This window comes from Malurus melanocephalus, unplaced genomic scaffold, assembly GCF_030028575.1.
Source record: "Malurus melanocephalus ecotype Western Australia unplaced genomic scaffold, MMel_1.1 scaffold_618, whole genome shotgun sequence".
NCBI lineage: Eukaryota > Metazoa > Chordata > Aves > Passeriformes > Maluridae > Malurus > Malurus melanocephalus.
Window position 1 is genome coordinate 56790 of NW_026623850.1, and position 11030 is coordinate 67819.

Sequence of the window (11030 nt, forward strand, 5' to 3'; positions counted from 1 at the left end):
CTCCTGTCACAGAGTTTGGCTCATACTCACACAGACTCCCATGTACCCACAGGAAAGGGACATAATTTTAGTTATTATGTATTTCTGTGCTCATTTTTTATGGTAAGACCTCAATCCTTCCCTAAATTTGTGCCAAAATCTAACACCTGGGGTACAAAATTTGCCATGTCAGAAGCATTAGACTGCAGAGCTGTTTGGGGTATCTTTCACTGGTCTGTGTGTGCCCTATAGTAAGACCCTTTAATAAGGCTTATATGAAAAATAACCTTAGATCAGCTGGAAGTGATTTGCTAGCTGAGGCAAAAAAGAGTCTTCACAGCCTCCCTTTTCCCCAGTATTTAGTTGCTAATTTCATGTTTTATTAAGGATTTCTGGTAGTCTTAATTCAGGGTTTGCACTGATCCCCACTCCCCATTAATTGTCAGTCTCAAGGGAATTTAAAATTATATATATATTGAATTTTCATTTAAAATAAAATCAAAGCTCAAAACCAGTATTCTWTGGCTCTGCTCTCTCCTGACTCTGAAGTTGTTTCAGTGGCCCTTGTGGTATTCCTCCATTTGGAAGCAAGGATTTGAAGTCTGGCAAAAGAACCACACTTCTCTGTCAGGGATGGGGTTTTTTTTTTTTCTTTTACCTTCACATTCAGGAGTGAAGACTGGGATGTGGTCCCAACTCTCTCCATTCCCTTGAATTTCCACTGTGAAGTTTCCTAACTATAAAAGGAGGGGGGAAATGAGGTTTTACTTTTCCCCAGTTCTCTGAAATGGGTATTTTTCACGTGAGTAAAGAAAACAAAAGCTGAAGCCCTGACTCATCTCACCTTCAGTGTGCATTTGGATCAAAGGATTATTGTTTTTTTCTTTTTTATTATTTCCATACCRGTAGGAACAATGCAGTCCAGTCTCAGTGACTGATAATGCAGTGTTGGGGAAAATTGTTCATTTTCGRTTGAACAGACATCAGGATGTAAGTGAAAAGTGCTCCTGATGCATTCTGTCTCTTGACACTTCATTTCAACCTGTCTTTCAGGGATGTTCACCTCCAAGAAATGCATTAAGAGAAATCAGGGCATGTAAGGATAAAGCAGAGTAGTCAGCAATGTTGGTATTGTATATTCAAGGTAAAAAATGCATGAATGTCCTTTTAATTGAGCTGCAGAGAGTACAACTCTTTTCTAATTTCCTGTACAAAGTAATGCAAATATATGGAAACTTAAAATTCAAAAATAATTTCAGTTAGCTTTTGTGTTATCTGATGGAGCAAACAAGAATTAAATGAATGTCATAGTAAGTAATATTCAACTTGAAATCTGTTTTCTAACCAGAATAATCATCTTTATTTTATTTGAATAAACAAGACCCAGGCAGAGAGTTTCAGAGTATGTAGAATAGTTTCAATCAACGTTAGAAGAATATTATTAAAAAACAGCTCCTCATATCCCTTTGCAGTAAATAACATAAAAGAGACCAAGGRGACACAGTGTATTAAATTTTTCAAACACTAAGATCTCATTTCCAAAAAYAGAATATGCATTGAACAGTTCTTCTTTTATGTCCAGTCTATATAACACAAGAAGCAAGGATTAATCACTCTGTGCAAGATCATTCATGGCTTTTGCCCAGCATCTGTTCTCTGATGGCCCCTTTTGATTTGAGCTTTTGAAGATAATGATCCCTCAAGCTGTATTCATCAACATGTCCCATCAAGGCTGGATGACTGTTTATTTGAATAAAAGTTGCAGGTTTTCTSTCAGCTACCTCACATCTTGTATATTCATTGTATAGAGGTGATGCATAAACATCAGAACAGCAGCGCATTTTAAATTCTTGAGATGAAGAAACACTTTGTCTCTACAATTCTGTCTCTAAAAGAAGAATTTAGCTCAACTGGCCAGAAAGACCATAGCTTTTAATATTTTCATTTCCTTTATTACACATGATACATCATTCCTCTTCTATAACCAGGAACTCACAACAGGAAATAAGATGTTACACTCCTCATTTATTCTGCATTTTGTGACTTCRTTTAAAAACTCTTTTGTACACACTGACATTTTTCAAAAAGAAAGTAACTTAATTAATTGCAAATAATGATGTAATTTTTTTAAGGATTTATTCTACTTTTTCTCAAACTTCAAATTACACACTTTCTCAGGTCAAAATCCCTCTTTTACATACAKATATTCATTGTTAATTGCTTTGTTCTGTTTTATTTCAGCAGCACTTTCCTATGTTAAACAAAATGGACAAGAAAGTTTTGATATAAATGTACAAAGAAGATGCTTCCTATGGGGTATTGAAGAGTTGGGAAGTTCATAGTCTTCATACAAATATATAAAAGATTTCAAATTATCTCCATTCAGTGGAATCCATTCGGTTTCATTTGTCAGACCTGTGCAACAAACACAAGACCAGAAATTAATCATTATTGGTGCACTCATAGGTATTTTCAGATCATGCAGAGAAGCTGTGAGGAGGAGCWTATATAAATATAAATTTTTTTCAACTGCTTTGCTTACCCTCTTCTCTTGCCTACTCCGTTCTGCCCATTGGAGTCTTTACTGGCAAGTGAGACTCCATCTAAACTGAACAKTCCTGGGGAATTTTCAGCCTCTCTTCTTTGTTCCTGTAATGACTTTTGTCACAGCTCCCCTTCTCTCCTATTTCTGCTTCAATTCTCAGCACTGGGCACAGTATTCWAGGCAGAGTAGAAAGCATTTTCTGTTCTCTTTTCATAAATCCCACTGATTTACTCATTTATCTAAGGCAAGGTTGGGGGGACACTTAGCTTACATCTGGGGAGTGATGAGCAATTTCCTCTGACCTGTCTACAGTGATTTTTTTTCCTGAATAGTCACAGCTAATTTGAAGCCCAGCATAGGCCTATTTCTGTTCTCTTTGAAGTCAAGAGATACCATGGTTGCTATTGATATCAGTGGTTCCAGACCAATGCTGAAAACCTGAAAACAGGTTTTGCAATTAACTTTCAAAAAGTCAAGACACTGAATTTCTCACCATATATGTTTAATTAACTAAGATGTATTTGAGGCCAAGGAATATGTCTACTTTTGGTAAATTTTATGAACTCAYGAACCTTTAACAAATGCTTGAAAACAGAGAAAAAGTCACAGGACAGAACAAAAAAAAATGACAACCCTCTGTGTTTCACAATTCTTATATAAAATGAGCTTTTGCTGTGCTCCTGGACACGTGCAGGCTGTGCACTTTTGAACAAATGCTGGAGGGACATTCAGAAAAATGGGATTGCTCAGCTTTCAGAAGAAACTCTTCCCTGGACAAGAAAGGTGCTGTTAAGAGAAACCCTACATTGCTTACACCCACTGCTTGCAAGTGAGGGCAACTTTTAAATAAAGAAGTCAAATGTTAATTAACTTGCCTTGGAAAAAAAAAAGTGGGAGGTGTCAATACCCACAGTGAAGTGGCCATAAAACCACACGTGGTGCTACCAACACTGTCTGTGGCCATTARCAATCAAACCATGTAGAGATCTGATGGATGGGCTCAGTAAGGCAATGCACTGCTCCATTTCAGCTGAAATTTCCTTCCAATCAGGTAATTTTAGGTATTTCTCTGATCTCAAAAAGAAATCCAGCTTTGAGGCTGTATTTGATGGCTCCCTGGGATAGGYACTCATGTGTAATCCTGTCCTATATAATTACCTCCTGCCTACACACGCTCTCCGTGTGCTCCAACATTCAGGATTATTCTCCTTTCCYTTTCAAACTCTTCTGTGCCTGTTCCTGAATATCACTGGGTGGCTGTTTTCAAGTGGTGTGTGAATAAAACATTGCTGGCTATGACTGAACTCGAGCTCTGGAGGAAGAGTGTGCAGGGCACAGCGGGCAAATCTGAGCACRGGGTGGTCCCTGATGTCACAAGTGTTTTCTGATCCTTCTGCTGAAGGAGGCCAGCAACAGCTTCTGCCTCCAAACACACTGTGGGCAGCTYTGTGGCATGATGGACAGCTGTAATTTGGCATTTTGGGTTTTAGGATAACATGGTGTTTTCTAGCAGGTTCAGCACCTTGGATTTTAAGGCTGTGTTTTCTGCAGGTGTCACCCTAGGGACATCTGCTCCATGATTATCTCCTTTAAGTAGTTTAGCTTTTCCTTATTTCCTGAGTTGTTAATGACAGCTGTCCTGTGCAGTGCAAGCCCCCAAGGATCTTGGTGACACAAAGCAATGGGTACAAAGCCCTTGGATACAAGAAGGATGGAGACAGACTTTCCTCACTGTCGCCAGTGACAGGAGAGGAGACAACAGGCACAAATTGAAGTGAAGGGAATTTCATCCAAATAGGAAATAAAACTTCTTTTACCAAYAGGCTGTGGAGCCATCAGTGAGTTTACAAACTAGAACAGCAAGGTGTTACACGTTCTATTACTGTGCTGCTAATAAACCAAGCAATCTGGTTTATTTATGGGATTACTTTTAGTCACGCCTCCATTTTTTTTTTTTCAAATACCTCTTTGTCCTTTCTTTGTTTCCTCGTGGTTCCCAGCCCTTTGTCATTCAACTATAATTGAAATCAACATTAGTATCACTTTAATACCTTTATGACCTCAGGGCTGAAAGCTCCAAAGTGGCATCAGATCCTATCCAGCCAAGCAAGAACCTCTTTTCTTCCCATTGCCACAAATTCCTCACCAGGCAGTGACCAAAACACCTCCTCTGTCCATCTCTTTTAGTCCCAACTGAGACACAGCAGCTTGAACCAAAAGAAACCCATGTGCCCACAAGACTAGCTAGTTAGCAGGAGGAACAATTAAACCCCAAAAAACATAGCTCCCAGGATCCTGCCACTTGCCATCCAAAAGAAGCAGAAATCAAATTGCCATGATGATGAATCTTTCCTCAGGGCTCAGGTGCTGAGGAAAACCAAGCCCCCTGCTCTCAGATTTTTGTCTAGAGCATGCTGGTTGCAAGCAGTGCTATTTTAACACCTGCTAACATTATCTTTCTCTCAGGTGCCCTCTCTGCTCTCTGGTTGTTTATAATCACTAGCTGAGCTCCCTTTGCAGTCAGTGGACCCTCAATTATCTCCCCACGATGCCCTAATCCACTCAGACCTCCCACTGGCCAGCTCCAATTCTCTCTGTCCCAGCTCCCAAAGGCACGTTATTTTTAGAGCACAAACTCCTCTGGAGATCAATGGGAGCCTGTAAACTCAAAAATAGGTTGCTTCTGGTACATTAATAATCCTCCCAGTTACATGCTCTGGTGATTCTCTCAGCTGCTGCAGGTTATCACCAGATTCCCTCACCTTACCCCAAAAACCCTGGGTCATTTAAAAAAATACACTTGAGAGAAATGCTTAAATGTTGTCCTGATTAAGGGTGRCATAAGCACTTGCTTAGGAGCATTTTGAAGCTCTGAATTAGAGGGTTTTCAGCCCTCAAGACCTTCCCCATTCCCTGACTGAGAATCTGCAGTCGGTTGGACACCAGTGTCAGCTTCTGGAATAAAAAAAAATACTCATTCCCTGAGGTTTCTAACCACAGGAAAAAGCAATAGTTATTTTTATGTAAGAAATTATTTAATGTCTGTGCCGTTCAACACAGATGCAACTTCAAAAATAAATGTAAATAAAGGAATGAACTGCAAAATCTCACTATTTTCTTTTTCAAAATTACAGTTTTTAATGCTACGTCTCCCTTTTATTCTCTGAAAACACCCTGGTTAACAGCAAGCAAATAAAAGATTTATTCTTTAAAAAGCACCAGTAATTCCAATTGTCAATGTTTTCTGTTCTTATAGAGCATGCTAGCTGGAAGAAGAAGAAACATTAAATCAATCCAGATTTTGGATGTATCTCCATAAAAGCAATAAAATGACCACATTTGGTGCTAATACTATATAATCAAAGACCATGCATGAATCACCTAGGCACTAAAYAAAATTTTCTTTTCTTTATTTCAATAGTTTCCAACCTTACATATTTAACCCCAGAATTCCATTAAGGCATCCTCTTTTGCAAGAAGTAACTTTACAAAGGAAAAAAAAAACAGCCATTAGCACTCCAGAGAGGATCAGTGATTACAGCAAGTGCACCAAGGTTCAGCAAATGCCTCCCACTCAACAAACTCCCAAAGAGAACGACCACATGATGTTTACTGCTCACCAGAACCCATTTATAGATCTCTTACTCACCACTATCTCAGTCATGAATGCAACACTCGAAAAGAGGCAGCAAGGACCACTCTATTTGGGAACAGACAGAGGGGTTGCATTTTTGCATTTGGAAAATTGGGTCTTTTCTTCACAGCACTGTTCAACCAGGCTGTGGATCGTGGTTTAAATCACCCAGATTCCAAAGATTCCAAACTGAACGTGTTCATTACATACAGTGTGAATTGCACACACACAACACGTATGGTTGCTTGAAAAAAATTCTGCACTACTTGGAAAAAATCAATGAAAAGGGTTAAAAAAAATGCCCCTTCAAAATGCTAGTCGGAAATTAGGGTAATGACTTCTTATGGAATTAGGAGACCCAGGAAAGAGTTTTGTTCCCATGATRTCATTTAAAGGACATCTGGCCATTCCTAGCAAACAGCACACTGGGAATGAAAAGGGTATCGGTTACAGTAAGGTAAGAAGGGGACAGAGGTCATGAATGTCTGCTCGTCTGGAGCAGAATTAGCCTGGAATTACAAACACACTGCTCTGCAGAAGGAAAAACCTGGGCAAAAGGTAAACCCAGGGACATGTCTCCTTTGATTGCTCCAGTGAATTGTCAATGTGAAATAAAGCCAGACTATCTCCTTAGACTCTAATTCTCCTGCACATCTGGTGAAAGCCTTGACCTTTTGGAGACAGTCACCTGGAGTGCCAGTGGATCTGCTTTAATTCCTCTCCCCTCACTTCACTCTGACAGGCAGCATTTGCTACAATCAGCTTCTCCTGTGCAGCCACTTTCATATTTATATCAAATTGGGATCACTGTCCACGCAGATGCCACAGGAAGCAGCAGGAAGTCAAATGTGCCCCAGGTTAACACATTAATACTGTGATGGGATGCCAGAGAGATGTTTTATGTTGCAAAGGGGAGTTCATCCCTTGACTCCTTTCCAGTGGTATCTGGTTGACTAAATGAAAGATCCTACTTTGAATTAAATTATACTTTCCTGCACTGTTTTTTAATAAATTATTTCAACATATTTGTTATATTTCTGTAAAGATATTGAGAGCAACTTTAATATATATGAGCATATATCATATGTCTTTTAAAATATATTTTCTCTCATTTATATTTTCTGGGTATTTTCYCTGTGAAATGCTGGAAAGATAAACATTTATGCTAGCTTTTTTTTTGTCTAAATTTTTTTGTTCCTTTTTTTTGGCACTTTACCTAGAGTCAATAAATATACATGACAAGCAGCAGAGAATGGAGATGCAGGTTGCACATACACATACATGCAGAGTTTGAAAACAAAAAAAAAAACAAGGTCAGAATTTAAATTCCTTCCATTTGTCTGACAAAGAATGCTCAGTAAAAAAATATGTCCCACTGAAATGAAAAAAAAAAAATTATCTTTTTAATAATTAATTTTGCCTATCTTCACTATGAAGAAATTATTGAAAGCCACATGCTCTTTTTTCCCATAAAATATGCTATTTCTCTGATTTTACAGTTTAGTTGGGACAGTGTGACACAGGGAGTGAAGGACAGTTTTGACCCTTTCAGAGTTTGCAGCTCAGTTTTGCACACACAGAGGAGCTGCAGCCGAGTGCTGTGTGACAGCAGGTCTGGTCAGCCACAATAAATCCTTTGATTTAAGACAAAAAAAGTCSAGTGGAAACATTCCTTATGTGTTATGCTGTTGCCAAAATTTCTTGTCACCTGCACTGACACAAAGCTTTGTCACCAAAGAAACTTTCAAAAGAGACACAATTTAGCTCAGTGGTTCTGAAAGAACAGTTGTTGAATCAAAGTCTTTGGGATCAACATGAAATCTAAATTTTTGTTTTCTGAAAGATGTAATGTCCATAAAGGCATGATATTTGTCATATGGTATAGTGCCTTATTTTTTTTTTTGTAAGTGGAACCCAGATGCTGATGATCCACATGTATGAGGTTCATAACAGTCCAAGATGTTGCAATAAGCAGCAGCTTCAAAAGTCAAAAAAACCCTCAGATATCAACATTTCCAGTGAAAAATAAACAAATTTCCCTTTATCTTGACTAGTCCCAATTCAAGAGGTTTGGGATTTGTAGTGTGTTACAAACMCTACAACCTCTAGAGCATGGAAGCATGTTCTGAACTTTTATACCTCTTTAGCCTTATCAGTTATAATTTTACTTTTCTTTGGGTATCTCTTGGCTGAGATCAGAAAGCTGCCTAAAACATTAWGCTGGGCTGCCAGTTATCATTTACATGAAATAGCACCTTAAGGAGCATGGGGGTTTCTAGCTTACAGATTCACTACAGATGCTGATTTAAATACCTTGTCTRAGGAGATAAAAAACAGTTTCTCAAAGCTGGCAAACCATATCTTGAAGTTTATCATATCTGAGYTGTTCATAAAGAGATTAATTTTAAAGGACTGGTAATGCAGAACTCGTTGGAATGCTATTAGAAAGAAAACCCTATATAAATTCTGGTATACTTTCTGTTATTGGYATTACTACTTCTGCAATGACTTTTTTTGGAGCTACCCTTAACATTTTCTCCCCACGGTGCATGGGTTTAAAGCTCAGTGGMTGTAACATATGCTTACCTCCCATTAAATTCAAGTTTTTCATTTCAATTTTCTGCTTTTCATTAACATTTTCCCTACAAATTCTCATAATTTAAAGTGTCACCCCTATAAAAAGATTTTGCAGGCCCATCTTCAGTTGCTTTGGGACTTTATGAGGTCATTTGTGATTCATAATGGGAAGCCAAGATTTAGCAGTATATACCATATGCTGTGATTAAAGCTGTTGRTAAGGAGCTGCAGTGGCTCTTTCTGCCTCTGTTAATGAGAGCCATACTGCAGCACTTTCTATCTTTTAAATTAGTGCTTTCTGAAGGAAAAAAAAAAAAAAAAAAGCATTTCCTCCCTAGCACTTTAGCAAGCTCTGCCAAGTCCATGCAGGTGTGGGTCTAGAATTATAATTCTTCRCAATTATTTATCAATATAGGGGAAAAAAAAGTTTTCTGAGTTTATGTTAAGTGGTTCTCATTCACCTATTCAATTYCTGCTATAAAAAAACATTTGATTTCCAATGCATGCATCACTCAAGAGCTTGGTCCCTATTGTAAGGCATCATCCTGACCATATTAGCAAGTACACACAAATAGTCTATTAATGAAGCCAAATGGCTTAAAGAGCTTAAGTGGCAAAAAGTTYATGTCACTGAGATTAGAGAGGGATTTCTTGGACAGTTTAGTTGCATTTCATTTTCATTCCCCATAAAAGCAGACAGTGAAACTTCAGGAATTRTTGCTGTAGCAAATTCACCAGCGAAGAAGCCAAGTCCTAATGGCTGATCCTGCAAAGTGTTTATTACCTCCTTTGAGGTGCAACAAATCCTATTGATTTCTCCAATGACACCAAAACCACTCAGCTGCACAGGGTGGAAAATAGCCAGTAACAATGCACCTGGGTGGTGGTGCATTGTGAAAATGAAAAGAGCTTGCCAGGACCTCTTATGGACTGGTAATTGTGATGTCTACAAGACAGAGATATATACAGAAGGGACCAGGCAAAGCATCATTGTGAATAAAATAATGATTGGTGAACTATTCAGAACAGAAAAAAACAAACCAAAAAAACCCCAAAACAACAACAACAAAAAAAAAAATAAAAAACCACCCCAAAACAAACAATAAAAATATTGAAAGAGCAAGTAAAAAAAAAAGCTGTGACATATAAAACAATGGGGTGTCCTTGTTGTACTGAGAGTGGGGATGCAATATGAAATGCACCCTCTGAGAGTTAATTGCATAGCTGGGGTTTCTGTTTCTGAGATTGGAGAGAAGAGAGAATGATATTTGTCATATGTTATAGTGCCTTTTTTTTTTTGCTAAGTGGAACCCAGATGCTGATGATCCACATGTATGAGTTTCCTAACAGTCCAAGATGTTGCAGTGAGTAGCAGTTTCAAAAGTCAAAAAACCCTCAGATATCAACATTTCCAGTRAAAAATAAAYAAATWTCCCTATATCTTGACTAGTACCAATTTAAGAGGTCCAGCTAGGCAAAAATGTCCGTGGTGGTGAGTTCTCCTGCTGCAGAGGCTCTGTGCAGGCAGCACTTGGCAGCCACCACAGAGCTGACTTGGGGAAATGCCTCTGAGGCAACTGCAGGTAAAGCACAGGAGGCAAGAGAACAGTTACTGGCTCTGAACTCTGCACCCTGGATTAAACATGATCAAATTATTACAGCTAAACCATGGAATGCCTGGATTGCTCCAAAAGTGACTTGTGAGTTTGGGGGTGTAAGAGACCGTACAGAAGTACCTTGACTGTGTCACGATCTTCGGCATGGACAGAGACTGAGCACCCCAAAAACCCCCAAGGGGAGAAAAGGGGGACTTTTGCTCAAAGGAGTCCGAGCCAGATCATGGTGGGATGTCTGCCAAGTTCCAGTTCCCAGGCTGCTGAGTACAACGTGTAAGCTACGGATGGTCGCACCGTTCCTGATGTGAAGGCGGAGAGAACGGTACAGCCCATACTGTGCACCTTACAGAACAATGGACATTCTTTCCCCACCTCTTGGCTGTTTTTTTTCCTTGCTTTGCAGCCCCCTGGCCTGCTGCCATACGCTTTCGAAAAGACTATAAAGAGTCTCTCTGAAAAGACCCTGATGGGATCCCCCCAATGGACGTCAGTGAATCCATGGAATCCGGACCTCAAAGGACTCGTCGGAGCCATTGGTAGCTATAACCCCACTCTCTCTCTTTCTCTTTCTCTTTCTTTCTTTCTCTTTCTCTTTCTCTTTCTCTTTCTCTTTCTCTTTCTCTTTCTCTTTCTCTTTCTCTTTCTCTTTCTCTTTCTCTTTCTCTTTCTCTTTCTCTTT

The 11030-nt window shown here is 39.0% G+C and overlaps 1 protein-coding gene across 1 annotated transcript in view; it reads right to left on the minus strand.

Moving 5' to 3' along the window:
• Positions 1-1329: 1329 nt before the first annotated feature.
• Positions 1330-11030, minus strand: part of SMPX (small muscle protein X-linked) — a 39792-nt gene continuing 30091 nt past the window's right edge. The window contains exon 5 of the mRNA XM_057383269.1: positions 1330-2394. The gene's annotated coding sequence lies outside the window, so the exon portion shown is untranslated. The remainder of the gene's footprint in view (positions 2395-11030) is intronic.